This window comes from Leptodactylus fuscus, chromosome 1 (assembly GCF_031893055.1).
Source record: "Leptodactylus fuscus isolate aLepFus1 chromosome 1, aLepFus1.hap2, whole genome shotgun sequence".
NCBI classification, from domain to species: domain Eukaryota; kingdom Metazoa; phylum Chordata; class Amphibia; order Anura; family Leptodactylidae; genus Leptodactylus; species Leptodactylus fuscus.
Window position 1 is genome coordinate 314,017,933 of NC_134265.1, and position 17,873 is coordinate 314,035,805.

The 17,873-nt window shown below is 44.5% G+C and overlaps 1 long non-coding RNA gene and 2 other non-coding genes across 3 annotated transcripts; all 3 read left to right on the forward strand.

The window, feature by feature from the left end:
- Nucleotides 1-1,845: 1,845 nt before the first annotated feature.
- Nucleotides 1,846-9,944, forward strand: LOC142184681 (uncharacterized). The gene is made up of 3 exons (XR_012711845.1): nucleotides 1,846-1,924; nucleotides 5,267-5,637; nucleotides 6,743-9,944. It is a non-coding gene; the product is annotated as an uncharacterized LOC142184681 (long non-coding RNA).
- LOC142190996 (small nucleolar RNA SNORA26) lies at nucleotides 2,403-2,521 on the forward strand. The gene has a single exon (XR_012714616.1). It is a non-coding gene; the product is annotated as a small nucleolar RNA SNORA26 (small nucleolar RNA).
- LOC142190989 (small nucleolar RNA SNORA26) lies at nucleotides 6,557-6,669 on the forward strand. The gene has a single exon (XR_012714610.1). It is a non-coding gene; the product is annotated as a small nucleolar RNA SNORA26 (small nucleolar RNA).
- Nucleotides 9,945-17,873: the final 7,929 nt, after the last annotated feature.

A 17,873-nucleotide genomic window follows, 5' to 3' on the forward strand; every position in this document is an offset into this window, starting at 1 on the left:
CCACCGAGCGTTCACATGTGATTCAGGGCTTCTGGCAATGTGGCCCCACTACACGTGAGAATGCTTTAAATAATTTTAAATTTTACATAGCTCCCGGCCATTCCAGGAATAGATCCAATTTCTGAATAACCCCTTTAAGCCTAGCACCGGTCTTAAGCTATTCCACAATCTGGTGTAAGATGTGTCTTATTTATTAAGAGGCTACAGCTTTCTGGCATGAGTTATACTAAATTTGTCAGGATGAGATGTTCCTGGTCCCTGCCCCACTCTGCCCACTTTCATAAGAGAGCAGAGTGGGATTCACCATTGGCACAAAAAAGGTCCATTTGCCAAAGATATCACACATTTCTATCCATCTATGCCAGAAAACTGGCATATATGGTAAATTCCCCCTATCGGTTAACTTACCTCAGTGTTTCCTAATCTGATTATACACACATCTCTGCACAATACATATTACATATCCAATACACAAATATACATAGTACCATAGATATTACACACACACACATCTCTGTACTATACATATCCAACACAAATATATATAGCAGTGGTGTATCTACCGGGGTAGCTGCGCTAGTGGCTGTCACAGGGACTGGGACATTAGGGGGCCCGGTGGGCCCCTGATGTTTTTTTTTTTCTTTAATAGGCCGTTACCTGCTGTAGTAATTCTGCGGAGGTGGCTGTGAGCAGAAGCCGGGATTGGCAAGTGAGGCCGCGGGCGCGCGAACCCCACAAACAGCGCTATCATTATACTCCTGAGTGATTATTTTCAGACCCCTGAGTATAATTATCAGAGGACCAGGGGAGGCGAGGGAACATTAAAAAACCACTGTTACTTACCTCTCCTGGGCTCCAGCAGACTTCGGGCCTACTTGGAGACGTCACAGCTGTCACGTGGGCCGGGCTTGTGTCATTATGCGCCGCGACGCAAGCCCAGCTGAAGTAACATCCCGTACATCATTGAAGATGGCCGACATCAGCAGGGAGTGCGCTGGAGCCAAGGAGAGGTAAGTAGCAGTGTTTTTTTATGTTTGTATCCCCCCCTGGGACTCCAATTATTATACTCTAGGGTGATATGGTAGGTCAGGGTCTTCGGGAGGGGGCATGTCAAATGTTTGCCTTCGGGCCACGCCATTCCTAGTTACACTACTGGTGCACAGTACTATTGAGATTACACACAACTCTGCTCTATACAAATTACATACCCAACACTGCTGCATAAACACAAATATACACAGTACTATTGATATTACACCCAGTGTTGCGCTATACACATTACATATCCAACACTGCTGCATAATACACAAACATATGCGGTGCTATTGATATTACACAGACAACTCTGCTTTATACGCATTACATAACCAAAACCACTGCACAATACATATATACACAGTACTACTGAGATTACTGTGCATACACATAACATACACATTGCTGCACACACACACTGCTGCATATACATTACATAACTAACACTTCTGCTTAATACATATACACAATAGTGCTGAGAGTACACACACAATTCTGCTTTATTCCCATTACATAACCAACATTACTGCATAACACACAGGTCTATGGTGATTGTACTGACGTGGACAATGACTTATTGATAATTGTTCTGCCTTTAGGCTACTGAATTCACTCATGTGCTGGAGTTGTCAGATTTGGACAACCAAGGTCGCCTGACAACTCTATGGCTGCAGAGCCGCAGACTACAGTACCCAACATTCATAATACTATAATGAATGCTGGGGCATGCTGGGAATTGTAGTCCCGTACACTGTACAGTACTGAGCAAATATCAGTCACGTGTTGTGTGTAACATCGCGTCACTGGGTGACTCTCGCGAGAGTTCGTCTCCTTTATTAGCCTGTGGCCGGACTCTCCTCTTCTACTTCCTCTCTTGGTTTGGTTGCTGGTAAGTAGTGCTCCGTTGTGCGGGCTCCGTTGTGCGGGCTCCGTTGTGCGGGCTCCGTTGTGCGGGCTCCGTTGTGCGGGCTCCGTTGTGCGGGCTCCGTTGTGCGGGCTCCGTTGTGCGGGCTCCGTTGTGCGGGCTCCGTTGTGCGGGCTCCGTTGTGCGGGCTCCGTTGTGCGGGCTCCGTTGTGCGGGCTCCGTTGTGCGGGCTCCGGGATAGAGCGGCTGCCTATGCTGGGCGCTGTAGTGCGGGTGGGTGGTCTCTGCCGTGCACAATATAAGGGGTTGCATCGTATCCCGGGCTTATGTTCCGCCTGCTGTAGATAATAGCGGCGCTCACACTGCCCGGTGCAGATGGTGCGTCCTGCCCTGCGGTTATGTGCGGCTTGTCACTCTGTATTAGTCGCTCAGTAGGCCGCGGCGGTCTGGTCACGTGACTACGCCCTGCGTTATTGTGCTTGCCGTGTGCACCGCCCCTTCATTGCCCACTCAGAGCTGAGGTGCTCTGCGGTGACTAACACAGGGGGGCAGAGTATATCCTCTCTAAAACACAGTGTGGAGCCTCGTCCTCCTCCCTGTATCCTGTCGTGAGATACACCTCCAATGGCTTCCAGTCTATGCAGGGTCAGGCGCCAGTGCATGTCTAGTCACTATTGCTGGTGGCATGCATTCATCAGTTACATTCAGTCTCTGTGTGGTTGGCGCTGTGCCCTGTATAGTGGCTGGTGCTGGTACTACAGCTTGGCTACCATTGACTTCACTGGGATCTGAGCTGCATTATTGGTGCCAGGCTATCTGCTTTGTCCTCCATGCAGTGTATAGTACAGGGTGCACAAATTGCCCTACATAGCTGATCCCTGTGGGGGCTGATGGCCCCATTATGAACAGGGGTCTATTAAAATAAATCCTACACAACCCCTTTAAGGATTCAGCATAACATTGTTAACTTGTCACTGGCCGTGCACCAAACTCCCTGCTGCTAGAATGTATTTGCTCTGAGGAGGGTCTCTTGCTGCGGGTCCTTTGGGTGATGCTGCTTTGGCCTGGCTTCACCCACCCTCTAGCTTGTCACACTAACATGCCCTTTCATTGGCATTTGTTCCTGGTATGGTTCAAGTCAGTGTATGTAAAAATCTTAAAAGCCTCCCTAGTTTGCCTGATTTGACATGGGCTGATGCTTAAGCATCCCATCCCAGGAGCTCATACGTTCTAGCTTCTAATTTTCAAATGTAACATAAATGGGTTGGTTTTAACCCCTTACTCGTGATTTGTGTAACGTGACCTCTGCTCTTAGCGGCAGAGACCTAGCATTGAAGTTGCCCACTGAGTGGCACCAAAAGTACTAGCTAAAATGGCCAGAAATGTGTATAAAAGGGAATTTTATTAGGACCTAGTTTGAATCTAAATACATCAATTGCAGGTTTTTAAAAAAATCTGCATATTTTATATATGTAATTTCTGCAAAATTGGCCCAGTGCATTGTAGACAGTAAATTCTGTAGTAAACCATTTGTGCCCTCAATTGTTGTCTATTACACTTTGTACAGTTTCATCCTTTGTTAGATCTCTGCCTGCAATGCCATGGCAGAAATTTCTCGTCCTTTGTGGATATCCCCTTAGGGTATATGCACATCTGGTAGTCTAGCTGCCAAGGCTTCATGGCTGTATATCTAAATGGGCTATTCTGCAGAATGTACACACATTTAGATAATCTCCTATCAAATGGTAGTCACATCAATATATATATATATTAATTATACATTTTTTTTTTTTTTTTAAGCTGGTGTAGGACTTTCATAGAAGTTCATGACACTCTAATATATAACTTGTCTAAGCCTCCGTTCAAATCTACATTCATGCCATTCCATTCCCCTCGCCGTATGAAAAATGCAGAGGGAAGTCCTGCAAGCAGAACTTCTCTCTGCATTTTTTGTGCAGAAACCACACGGACCCCATTAGTCCATGGGGTCCACAGGTTTCCTAAGGTAACCGCTTTTTTTTAATGCGGATTAGGTTTCCATTCTGGAGGGGGGAGGGGTCCCCAAGCAGACTCCCTGAACAGGAACCCATGCACAGATATAAACCAGGCCTAACTTCGTACTGTTAGATTGGTACAGAATCTGCCAAAATCAACAGAAAAAAAAATATAATTTCATTGGATTTCCACATAGTGGCTGTGTAGCCTTTCCAGTGCTGGGGGAGCAGGACTGGGCACCTTGGTTATTTGTCAGGGAAGTTGCAGGAGTTTTGACATGTTCAGTTGGTGCCACTTGGTATAATCTCCCTGCTTGTGCAGTATATTTATAAGTTTTGTTCTATACATACCGTATTTTACGGACTATAAGGCGCACTGGACTATAAGCCGCATTGCCCATGAGCGCCTTATAGTCCGTCTCGGTTCATATATAAGGCGCACCGGACTATAAGCCGCAGTCCGGTGCGCATTATATCTTATTGAAAGCGGCGGCAGGCAGACTTTGCCAGCGGCCGCTTAACCCCCCACGTGCCAGCCGCTTCTATTGGAAGCGCTCGGCAGGCGAGGAGGGGCTCTATCAGCAAAATCATGCTGATAGAGCCCAACCGTAAACGTTAGATTAAACTACCCCCCCCCCCCCCCCCCCCCCCCCCCCCCCCCCCGTTTTAAAATAAAAGCCTGAAACAGAATGTGAAACTTACCGAGCAGTGCAGGGTGGGCGGGCATTCAGGCCTCCTCTTCCTCCGATGTTCCGTCCTCCTCCGGCGCTCGCAAGCTGATAATGGCCAGGGCACATGCGCAGTAGAAGCATTATGATATTGCGCATGCGCCCAGGCCATTATCAGCGAGCGCCGGAGGAGAAGGACGGAACATCGGAGGCAGAGGAGGCCTGAATGCCCGCCCGCCCTGCACCGCTGGGTAAGTTTCACGTTCTGTTTCAGCGTGACAGCAGGGCTGCCGGACACTTCCTATTCATTTCTATGGGAGCAGGCATGCGAGCGCTCCCCATAGAAATGAATGGACTGCTTTTTTCCATTCATTTCTATAGGGAGCGCTCGCATGCCGGCTCCCATAGAAATGAATGGGAAGTGTCCGGCAGCCCTGCTGTAACGCCGGCGTGTACAGCTGTGATACACGCCGGCGTTCGGTAGTGTGAATGCACCCTTACGGTGCCTTGTATGTATGGAAGCGGCACGCAGTCTTTGCCGCCACTTCCATCCATATATAAGCCGCACCGGACTATAAGCCGCACTTACGATTTCTGAGGAAATCGTAGGTTTTTATGTGCGGCTTATAGTCCGGAAAATACGGTAATATGTATTAACATATTATGTATTCTGTATTTCAACAGTCTTTTATTTTGTTTTGCAGGAAATTCTTTGGAAAGCCTTGTATTCCAGTGACGTTACTGAAATATTCGACAGGGGGACTTTATTTTTAAGGAAGACTGGCTTGTTTTTGTGTGCGCAAGGAATCAGTGCTTCAAAATGGGGAAAATGAAAGAGTTGAATGAATTTGACCGTGGCATGATCATTGGCACAATTCTTACGGGCAAGAGTGTAGCAGAGGCTGCAAAACTGCTCGGCTTTTCACGTGCAACAGTATCTCGTGTCTATCGAGAATGGTCCAATTCCCAAACGGCTGAGGACCAACAGCAGGCTAGTAGTGCTGCCCAGAAACAGACGGCTAAGTAAATGCTCCAGCGTACCCTAAACTCCACATCATCATGCTGAAAGACACGGGTGTGTTTGCATTGTTGTAATTTTGTTGTTCCAGTGCAAAACATTGACCTGGTTCATGCACATGATCTGCTTTATGCAGTGACATAGTGTGCAGCTTGGTTTACATCTTTATGATGTCTGCACCAGACAGTTGCCTACATGTATGTGTTTACGCTACTGCTGAATTGATGCTTGTACTTAAATTGCATAGAAATCTTGGTATCTAAGCCTCTGCACTCATTGACTTTAAAAGGAAACTGTCACTAAGGTCTTCATTCCTAAACCATCAGCCTTATTGCTGCTGAGGTTTATGGTCCTATCGCTCTGAATTTGCTGGAGATGAGGCCCACACTTGTCTGTGGTAGATACAGGTACATTGTGGTGTTACAGCAAAAGACAGGACACCTCTGCCTTGCAGTACACTGAACTGGGAGAATGTACAGACTTGCTGATGGCAGAAGCTTGTGACCAGTTCTTTTTAAAAGTTGTCTTAAAATCTATGTAGCCCTAACTTCCCTCTAATCTTGCACCAAACTTGGTAGTGGATGTAGCCTGTTGAGTGCAAGTTTTACAGGACATGGAACACTGCTTGGCTTTTGTGCAACTTTCTACATAATCTTGTGCATGCTTGTATGCCGGGACTAGAAGGTACTCAGTTTGTCTTGGACTCTGAGTTGCTACTAACTTCTATAATGCATGCCTCATTTATTGGAAATTTAACAAAAATAATCCAGCTCATGCCTCTTGATTAGACTTCACAATTGTAACTTTCTATAATACACCTTGGTATTGTTAGTTTGGTTTTCAGCAGTGAAATACATAGTCTATTCAGGTTTAATGAAGTGTACATATGGCATACTGAAGCTAATAAATGTATTATAAATCTGGTAGTGTTAAAACAATTGTATGACTTGGGTTTATATTTATCCCCTTTTTAGCTTTGCCCACTTTAAGACCTATTCTTTAAGTGGCCAACACAGGGGGGTATAATAAAGCTCTCTAAAACTCAAGGTGAAAACGTTTTTACTTTGTATCCTGTCGGGAGCTACAGTGCTTTGACCTGCACAGTTGTATATTACTTGTACTCATCTGTGTATTAAACCTTTGGTCTTCCTTTTTCTTGCAGGGCACTTGAGAATCATCTGCAGATGTCCACTTACTATTACTTCTGGCTTGCAGTCTTGCTACCCTATGGCCAGCTCTATTCAAGACCCCATGTAACTTGAACTACTGATGCGTCATGTGAATCAGTGGACTACTCTTGTGGATGCCCTTACAGCTTACACCTGTCTACTGGAGAGCTTGCTAAAATGTGTGCTTGGTATAACTCTACTATGCAGTGCGTAAACAATTTTTAGTTTAGCCTATATTTTATCACTTATTTGAGCGTTGTTCCATTCCCAGACTTGCTGAACTGAATCCATGTGAGGTGAGAAGTTACAAGAATGGCTTTGGCTTGGTTATTCCTTATGTTCAGTGTTCATAACGATTAGGTGGGGGGTTTTGTTTTGGTTTTTTCCCTCTTCAGGTAAAATGGGCTAAAAAAAACTTGAATTTATTTGCAAAATCCTTAAGGAAACCTCTTGCGTCTCGTGGAACATCTCTTCAAATTACAACCTTCCCGGGTGCTCTGACAGATGTGGTGTTGATGTATTGGTAAGGATGTAAAGCACTTAAATAAACGTCAGGCTACGACTGCACTTCCTTATGCAGTCTATACAACGTAACTACCAATTAGTGGTATCGGGATCTGAGAATTTCTGATAATGGTTGTAATTTCATCTGATACAGTTAATGTAATGTTACAATAGTATTGTCAAACTAACAGTATGCCCAATTGTGCTTGCAGTATACTAAGCAGTGTTCTTTGCCTTGGTGTACTTTGCAGTAGCTTGAAGACCAGTGTGTCAGTGTAGGCAGATTGTTATGGAAAGTAAAGTTTAGAGAGAACCATCAGGTTGGTTTGGGACACTAAACCTCCCACAGGTCCTTAGGTATTGTGGGTTTAGTGTCCCAGATCACCCTGTTTTAAAGGCAACTATGCCCATAGTTAAAGCAAACCTTTAGGGCTCGTTCACACGATGTAACATGTCGCGTGATGTGGCACATGTACGCCGCGGGACCCTTTGCGTGCCGTACACGCTCCCATTCATTTCAGTGGGAGCGGGGATCGTATGCGCCGCGCTAGTTTGCGGGCGTGAATAAATGCGTGGTGCATACGATCCCCCGCTCCCATTGAAATGAATGGGAGCATGTACGGCACGCAAAGGGTCCCGCGGCGTACATGTGCCACATCACGCGGCACGTTACACCGTGTGAACGAGCCCTTATACTTGGAGATTACTTCTATTGGATTCTTCTGGTGCTCCCACGAGCTGTGCAGTTCTTCAGTGAAGCTGGTTACATACACCCTAACTTCAGAGGTCTGGCACATCTGCACTGTTAAGGTGTACTCCTCTGACTTCAGTGAAAAACTGCACCATTGAGGGTGTACAATGGCAGGGTATGACGCTTTTAAGTGTGGGCATGTATGACTTGCCAGGGCAATTTGGGACACCAAGCCCCCCTGCTCCACAAGGATCTGTAGGTGTTTTAGTGTCTGAGAACACAAACCTGCTCATTTGAAGGGATTTCAGGTAATGCATTCAGTGTTTTTGCCTTGTAGTAAACTCTTAAGATGCTGACTCTCAATGGGTTAATAACCTTAAATTACAGCGACTGAGTTCTGCTTTAAGTCTTTAATCAGTTGTGAGCATTAAATATTCTATATAAAATCCAGCTGAGTGTCATTTCTAATACTGCACAGATGAGACGGCTTTATTTTCTTATACCGTTCTCTGCTCTGTACAGTATGCAAACGCACAGTATCTTACAAATTGTTAAAACTTTGTGTTCTCCAACCTGCATAAGTTTTCTTTGTGAACCTTTCACTAGAGTAGTCTGTCAACTAGATGCCACCCACTTGACATTAGTCGGGCAGAAGCTGGCAAGGGGCTGTGGCTGTGCACCTTTGACTGGAGTTGTCATACCCTATTGCCTGCTCCTGCCTGCCCCCACCCATTTTTACATCAGAACCAAAACTGCTTGGACTGGTAGGGGCTAGAAAACGTCTGCCTTGGAATCGGTGGAGTGGTGTCTATTTAAGAGATGAAGTTGGTGAAAGGCCCCTTTAAGGAGCCAATGCTGGATTGTTCAGTCTCCTGCGCTCCAAAACATGTGCCTGTTCATTTTTAACATATTTAATAGAGATGAGCGAACACTGTTTGGATCAGCCGATGCGAACAGCACGCTCCCATAGACATGAATGGAAGCACCTGTGACGCTGACTTTGCCGGCGTCACAGGTGCTTCCATTCATTTCTATGGGAGCGTGCTGTTTGGATCGGCTGATCCAAACAGTGCTCACTCATCTCTAATCTTTAATGTTACTTGGGTTTCAGTCTTTTCTGAGTGTATAAGCCTTCACATATGTAATGTTTGTATATTTTGCTTCTAATAAACACATGGCAGCAGCAAGCCTTGCATTTGAGGCAGGGGTGTACAATACAAAGTCTACCTGTCCCATCCCCATGTCATTACTACTCCTGGTCTCACTGAAATGGTAAACAAAGCGAAGGTCCAAGTGAGCATAGTGGGAGATATAGGGACATTGGACTGCAAATGCAGATTGAGATGCAGCTAAAAAGATCCTTGACAGTAGATTTTTTTTTTTTTTTTTTACCCAGTTGAGAAACGAGTACAGTTCATGAAGCTGCAGCCAGTAGAAGTATATAGAAGGACTTGCACTCAAACTCATCGAAGCTGCGAACTGCTCTGAGAAGTGTATAGACTGGGAGTGCAGAGCAGCAAAGCTGTATAATCCAGAGGCTGTAAAGTTCCCCACCCACTTCCTTTAGTTTATAAAGATGTATTATTCCTAGTACAGGCACAAAACAGCAATATTTAAGTGCATAATATTCTGCAGTCAACAGCACGAAGAATAATATACTCCATGCAATATCAATCATCAGGATATAGAACTGGACACCCTAATGTTCTTGATGAAACTTTGCCCTTTGGAGGTCTTTCCAGTCTGCAGTATGTTTTGTTTTACAGTGTTTCTGCAGTATGTTTTACAGGTGTTTTGGCTCAAAACAAGTCTGCTGGCTATCTAATGTACTGAGATTGCACAACACACCCCCCCCCCCCTTTCTCAGTATCATCCTGTCCAAGTCTATACAGCAAAGCTGACAAACTGCAAGAAACTTTTTTTTTTTTTTTTGTGAATCATTAACTTGTACTTCTCACACCTGTATAGATAATTTGAATAAAATACAACTGTTAACCTGCCATTCTGATGATGCATTCAAGTTAACTCTGACCCACTTTGTGAAGTCCTTTAGTACGGAAGTATAAAAGTTACAATGATGTGAAATCGTCCTCTACTGCCGCTATGGTTATAATTTGCGGTGGTTCTCGCCCACATGTAATGTCCTCAAGTACCAATTTTCAGATAACACTTGTTAGGTGATGTCTGCTATGCGTCATTCTTTTCAGATGTGACGCATCTAGACTTGTGTAAGTGCTGCCTGTCGATGCTTTTCATTTAGTGAGCCATGGACAGGAATAGGATATTTTGCCCTAGGCTCACAAATCCATGGTAATATGTGGAGCTCCAAAAAAATAGATCGGTCTGCTTCAGTTCCCTCACACTGATTTTTAGTAGCAGGTTTTGGTTCTGCAGAGCTGTCCCACTGAAAACCACTCGGTTATCTGCTTCAGTACCAAATTGGTATGCGCCTCCATAAGTTCAAGAATATCAAAGTTGCAGTCTAGCTTGAAGGATAAGGAAATGTTCCCCTTCCAGGTAAGCCTAGCATATTAACCCCTTAACAACTAGGTCATTGGCTGCAGGAGGATGTACGGAGAGGACTCAAGAGCTGTGCTCTCTACATACATGGCAGATTCTGTCTGTATAATACAGCTGCTGGTGGTGATGAGGATGCTCTATTACTACTGCAGTGAGGAACATTCCTTACCACTAATCGTCATTGCTGGGTGGTAAGGAATGTTCCCTCACAGTATAGCGCTACACAGAGTACTGTCAGGAGGGGGCGTTCCCAGTTAGACTGTCAGGAATGAAAGGTCCACTTTAAAGGGAGTCTATCTTTAGCATCCCTTTTTCTACAAAGACCACTTTGGAACAGCCTTTAAGAAAGGCTATTCTGCATTTCTTTTTCTGATCCTGCTGCCATTTCTGAGAATTTTATGTTAATGAGTCTTCAGAAAGCACATGGGATCTTTCCTGTGCTCACCGAAGACGCTCTGTCTTCTACCGATTCCTCTTCGCTGCATCATCAGCCAGCAGAGCCAACTGCACATGTCCGTTCGGCCACTTTCCTGTGGCCCAAACTGACATGTGCGGTCTGCTCTACTGGCGAGAGAGACGTCGCTGGAGTGTCTTCGATGAGCACAGGGGACGCCTCCATTGCTTTCTAAATACTGGAGGAGCGGCCCCTGTGCTCTCTGAAGTTACATTTGCATAAGGAGTAAAAAAGAAAATTCTCAGGAACGGAGGCACGGATCAGAAAAAGAAAGGAGAAGAATAGTCTTTCTAAAGGCTATTCTGACGTAACCTTTATAGAAAAAGGGATTCTAATGATTGAAACCCCTTAAAGGGATTCAAGATGCAAGTCCCACCTCTGGAATCCAAACCCATTTTAACGTGGGTTAGAGACTCCCTATTAATGTAGAGATGACCATACATGCCAGGATATCTTCATTCTGTTCACATGGAGTTATGAGAATACTTAGGAACCTGTTACTGTTGTCAGAACTCTCCCGGAAAAGAGTGGAGGGAGTCTCACCTTTAGTTTAGAAAAATATCCCAAAGGTGGGATCCAAGTCTATAAGACATGGCATATCCTGAGAATGTCAGAAATGTCTGTGATAGAAAAAAAACTCTTTAAGAATGTCCACTATTGTCATTAACAATGCAAATACTGTATGTCCTGGAAGAAGAGGAAGATGGCGTTTAGCATATTGCTGTGTCATGGATCCCCAGGTAATTTAATTTTCATCTTACTGATGTAGAGTTGGAAGAGGTCCACAGTAAATGTCTGGTCACTTAAACTTTTTTTTTGTTTGTTTTGCAGAACTAAATGACACTTTTTGGTATTCAGGGTTTTTTGGGCCTTATGTCATGTAAACCCTTATATAGAACCCTATATGAATACCTGTTTTACCCTTGGTTGAACCTTATATTTGATCTACTGACTGAAACAAAGTGGTAAAAACAAGGTCCCATTCTCCGAGGCCTATTCCTTTGCTGAGTAATTCTTGTTTTTATTAGGATATGACCAGCTCTAAATAACTAGCAGAGCCCCATGATATCATTCAGCAATTAATGGGGACTCTCATTTTCTATTTGACGTCATTTTTTCCTTGTAAAACCAGTACAGGACATACAAGCAAATACTGAATAAATATAGGCCTAATAACCGCACAATGTTTCCTAGAAAGAAGTCATTACTCAGCAACACTACATCTAAGGAGAATTTAATGGGTACTGTCCACTACAGCCAAATGACCTGTTGCTATTGACAGCATATCATCATGTAAGATCACAGTACATTACTAGATAAGTCTTTCTTGTGATATACAATGCTAAATATTCCTTCAGTGCAAAACAAAATACATAAATACACACGCAAACATTGAAATTGCAAGGAAAAGACTTGGAAATATATAAACAGTATTGATAGAGATTTTAATACTAAGCAAATGAAAAAATGGAGTAAAAATATTCAAAATGCTGTGATTTATTCAATATATGATCACCATGCGCAGAAATACATGCACTTACAGTCTTGACATGCTGTCTATGAAGTTGTTAATGCTTCCCCCACGTCCAAACCGTGGCACAACATATGGGGTATTCCTACCCCTGTGCATGGTTTAGGACAGGTGGAATTTTAATAAATTAATTAAATTCAAGACTGACCCTATCCAATAAGAAGGTAAGAGGAACCTCCTCCCCTTGTGTTTTTTTCTGTCCTGTGTGTGGGGACAGGTGGAAGGAGGTTTCTCTTACCTCCTTGCTTTTTCTTTACCTTACTTGAGTTTAGGGGGAACTGTCTTACCTACAAGCACTGTATGAAGGTACAATAAAATGTAACTTTTATTAATTATTTTTAAAAAGTTAATGCAAACCTCATAAATAAATAAGGTTTAAAAGTTTCAAGGGTAGAAAGGGTTAACAACCATACACTTGCTTGCTAAGACCAGTGGAGCAACGCCACCTGATCACTAAACTTGAGGGCTCCTTTTTGTCCCCTGACACTAGAGCTAACAATCACCTAAAATCATTCACACCAAGACATAGGTCGCACATGAATTTAGATCCCTATATAGTCTGACGCGTTTCTGCTAGTATATTTCTCCTAGCTCATCAGAGACAAAACGGGTAAATGCTTAGGAGCGGTGATGGTCCGACTCCCAGCTAGTACGACGATGTGATATGCATGCTAGCCGGCTGTAATGTGTAGCCGCATCTGCAATACTGGCGGACTGAGTTTAAAAAGCCACCTTTACTCCTCCCCTAACCATGCGTCACTCCTCCGGCAGACCAATCTCGGGCCGCCAGGTCACGTGACACAACCCCGCCCATTGGGGCGTGTCTGAGCTACCCGTCAGTGGATACACACAAGGCGTCCCTGACGACTACTGGTTACTAGTCGCGGTACACATTCATATACAGGTATATTAGAAAAGACAAGAATAAACAAACAACACAGCCCAACTAAGGAAGTAAGGTAGGTAATTTATTTTATTTTAACAACACTGGATTAATTATTCCCCAGATATGCAACCTACAAAAGTGATCCAAAATACAACCCGGATCACCTCGGTAGTACATGATGGTACTTCACCGAATCCCGATCTACAAAACTGGACTCAGTCAGGACAAAAAAAACAATTTTAAAGATTATTATCCAAGCATTTTATCTCAAAATTATTGATATATATATATATATATATATATATATATATATATATATATATATATATATATATACACATACATACATCTCCCAAATCCGTAGAATTTATCACTAGGCTTACAGTTTATGCTTGGCCCACAAATATAAACATACACATGGAGGGAAATACCAATAAATTACCCTATCATAGAAAAGGGGCAAAAGATATAAATTCATTGAGCCCTTTAGGTTGTACCGTGTCCATAAGGAATGTCCATCTGGACTCCCGCTGGAGGACTTTACGGTTATAATAACCTGTCTTACCTGTTCCCCGCTCCTGTGCCGGCTCGGAGGCTTTCTTCCGGCACTTGTCCCGGCCGGCGCCTCTACTGGCCGGCGCGCGTCCTCAGCGCCGGCTCCCCTCTGCACATGCGCCACTTCTCCGCTCGGCGCATGCACGGTAGTGTCCGGGTCGGCTCCGGCCAGGAGGAAGCAGCTTCCCTCCCGTGTTCTGGGGAGTGCTGTGGAGGATTGACCCTCTCTCTCCCTGCTGGAGGGAGAGGGTGCAGAAATTAATGAATAAATAAATATGAGGACCCTTTGGGGTTTGATCCAGCTCCCCTATGGGGGAAAAAGAAAAAAAAAAAAAGGGAAAGAAAGAAAAGTAAGGGGGAAGAAAGTGGGAGGAGTTGGTCCCTCCTCTTCCTCCTTACGTATTTAAACCTTGTCTGGACAAGGTTACAGAGCTTGCTCTGTTCACTTGGACCAAGCTCCGCTGCTCCTAGCGTACTTTGTGTGTTGTAAAACATTACCGTCTAGACCAGGGGTGGGCAATTAATTTTCCCATGGGGCCACATGAGAAATAGTAACGGTTCTAGAGGGCCATGTGCGCCGCAGCAAATTTAGCTCCACCCACTACTCCACTGACTCCGCCCATTCTCAATCATTTTTCCATGTGCCTGACAAAGTAAAATCCTCCTACAGGCACCCGTACATTATACCCCCCCACATTATAATGTTTACCTCCAAATGTCCCACAGTATTAAGTCCCTCTCCTGGTGCCCCAGTATAAACTAGCAGAAACTAGAGGGGACATTAAACTGGGGGCAACTAGAGGCAGACATGTCCCCCTCCAGCTACCCCCCACAGTTTAATATCCTCCTCCAGCTGCCCCAGTTTAATGTCACCCTCCATCTGCCCACTAGTTTAATGTCCCCCCTCCATGTGCATTCAGTTTAACTGCACCCCTACATCTGCCCCTAGTCCCCCCTTCTTGCTCACACATGCTGTCCCTTCTCTCTTTATCATCCAGCAGCCTCCATTGCCAGCAGCTTGCAGAAAGCATACAGTCCCGTGTGGCTCCGCCCACTAATGAGTCATAGCCTATCCTGGTGATAGGCTTTGATGACATCATCACAGGTCCTTGAAAAAACTTCCACTAGCTATGTGGGCCGCATAGAAGCTGTAAGAGGGCCGGATGTGGCCCCCGGGCCGCAAATTGCCCAGGTCTGGTCTAGACCTTCAAAGGTCAGAGGCTACTGCCTTCGGCCAAACCGTTTTATCATCTGTCTGCCGAGGGGGCCCTCCCTAGGAGTTACCGCGCTACATCCCCATCTGTTGGACGTGGGGGAATCATGGGTTATATAGATAACCTGTTTCCCTTAGTCCAAACAGCAGCACAAGACTCCCTCCCTATTAAATTTTTGTTTTTTCAGGTTTTCTTTATAACTAACACAAGGGGAGGAGGTTCCTCTTACCTTCTTATAGGAGGGGGTAGTCTTGAATTTAATTAATTAAAATTCCACCTGTCCTAAACCACGCACAGGGGTAGGAATACCCCATCTGTTGTGCTGCTGTTTGGACTAAGGGAAACAGGTTATCTATATAACCCATGATTATGCCACAGTGAATGCACTTGGGCAGGCAATTCAAGACTAACTGCTGGCAGTTCCCTTTGCAGTTGTCGACCAATGATGTCTCACATGTGCTTGATAGGATACAAGTCGGGAGATGCTGCAGAACATGATGGCAGGTTTAGGTCACACAGGCTGCTCACTATAGTATGAGCAACATGTAGCCTTTTGACTCCTGGAACTCCTTTGTAGAAATGTGTGATACTGGGCTGATAGTGTACCTGAAGTGAAGATTAGAGGGGTCTGGCTACCATACATTATGCCACCCCACACCAAAATTCCATGAGTAGGCTGGTGTGACATCCCTATGTAAAGGCCTATATGCGGCAGTGTTCACATGGTCTCCAGACCAATATCCAGCCACTATTGTGTCTGAAGAAGATAGATCTCCATATCAGTCTATCTGTGCTCCATGATAGGCTTTGAGAGTGCTGGCATGAGGTCTGGCTCGTAGCCGAGTGTCATACAATCACCTACTAATAATTTGTGTTGACATTGTTTGCTGCCCTAGGCTCTTGATGTCCACTTTCACTTGCCGTACAGAACGGATCACTACATGCCATTGTAAAATCAGAGAATACATCTTGTGCAAAGATTCGCTTTCGCGCACTTCTTGCTGTCATTCCAGTTTGCCATTGTTCTCCCAGCCACCAGGACACACAATGTTGAAGTGCTGGCATCTTGGCTTAGGTACATAGCTGCCAAAGTGAATTCTCTTAGCTCAAGGACTATGTCCCTCAGTTTGTGACAAGTGGCATCAACAGGAGGCATTGCACAATCACCCCATACCATTTGATCTTATTTTTGAGGTTTCATGTGGCTAAAAAACTTTGCTTTCAGGCCGCGGCCCGACAATGCAGAAACGTGTTTTTGTAAATTATACCTATGGAAATGCTGGCGTTTTACTGTATAGGTATAATAGAGGCAGAACGTCTGAAAAGAAAACTGCAGACTTTCTGTGAAAAATGCTACGGAAAAAAAGTGTACAGTTAGGGCCAGAAATATTTGGACAGTGACACAAGTTTTGTTATTTTAGCTGTTTACTAAAACATGTTCAGAAATACAATTATATATATAATATGGGCTGAAAGTGCACACTCCCAGCTGCAATATGAGAGTTTCCACATCCAAATCGGAGAAAGGGTTTAGGAATCATAGCTCTGTAATGCATAGCCTCCTCTTTTTCAAGGGACCAAAAGTAATTGGACAATGGACTCTAAGGGCTGCAATTAACTCTGAAGGCTTCTCCCTCGTAAACCTGTAATCAATGAAGTAGTTAAAAGGTCTGGGGTTGATTCCAGGTGTATGGTTTTGCATTTGGAAGCTGTTGCTGTGACCAGACAACATGCGGTCAAAGGAACTCTCAATTGAGGTGAAGCAGAACATCCTGAGGCTGAAAAAAAAGAAAAAATCCATCAGAGAGATAGCAGACATGCTTGGAGTAGCAAAATCAACAGTCGGGTACATTCTAAGAAAAAAGGAATTGACTGGTGAGCTTGGGAACTCAAAAAGGCCTGGGCGTCCACGGATGACAACAGTGGTGGATGATCGCCGCATACTTTCTTTGGTCAAGAAGAACCCGTTCACAACATCAACTGAAGTCCAGAACACTCTTAGTGAAGTAGGTGTATCTGTCTCTAAGTCAACAGTAAAGAGAAGACTCCATGAAAGTAAATACAAAGGGTTCACATCTAGATGCAAACCATTCATCAATTCCAAAAATAGACAGGCCAGAGTTAAATTTGCTGAAAAACACCTCAAGAAGCCAGCTCAGTTCTGGAAAAGTATTCTATGGACAGATGAGACAAAGATCAACCTGTACCAGAATGATGGGAAGAAAAAAGTTTGGAGAAGAAAGGGAACGGCACATGATCCAAGGCACACCACATCCTCTGTAAAACATGGTGGAGGCAACGTGATGGCATGGGCATACATGGCTTTCAATGGCACTGGGTCACTTGTGTTTATTGATGACATAACAGCAGACAAGAGTAGCCGGATGAATTCTGAAGTGTACCGGGATATACTTTCAGCCCAGATTCAGCCAAATGCTGCCAAGTTGATCGGATGGCGCTTCATAGTACAGATGGACAATGACCCCAAGCATACAGCCAAAGCTACCCAGGAGTTCATGAGTGCAAAAAAGTGGAACATTCTGCAATGGCCAAGTCAATCACCAGATCTTAACCCAATTGAGCATGCATTTCACTTGCTCAAATCCAGACTTAAGACGGAAAGACCCACAAACAAGCAAGACCTGAAGGCTGCAGCTGTAAAGGCCTAGCAAAGCATTAAGAAGGAGGAAACCCAGCGTTTGGTGATGTCCATGGGTTCCAGACTTAAGGCAGTGATTGCCTCCAAAGGATTCGCAACAAAATATTGAA